The sequence below is a fragment of the Pinus tabuliformis genome, chromosome 8 (assembly GCF_031772625.1).
Source record: "Pinus tabuliformis cultivar Carrire ecotype Pingquan chromosome 8, CPIR1, whole genome shotgun sequence".
NCBI lineage: Eukaryota > Viridiplantae > Streptophyta > Pinopsida > Pinales > Pinaceae > Pinus > Pinus tabuliformis.
Genome location: NC_142294.1, coordinates 592,016,882 through 592,017,158, shown reverse-complemented (window position 1 = coordinate 592,017,158; position 277 = coordinate 592,016,882).

Sequence of the window (277 nt, the reverse complement as noted above, 5' to 3'; positions counted from 1 at the left end):
AAAATTTGACTAATCTTAGGTCAGAGGCCTTCAGTGAGCAGAGAGAGAGGTTATGCACTTGGAGGGTGTGCTCAGTTGAGCAAAGAAATTGTAATACATCTTTATTAATTTTATTAATGCAAGCAAGCATTTGGGTTTTTATCAGATTTCTTTCCCCAGATAAAAACATTTGTTCCATGTGTGTTATTTCTTCTTTTATGTCTAAGTTTTTTTTTTCTAAATTGTGAATTAACTTTCGCATAACAGTAGAGTAGGTTTGTGTCTTGTGATTTTGAAT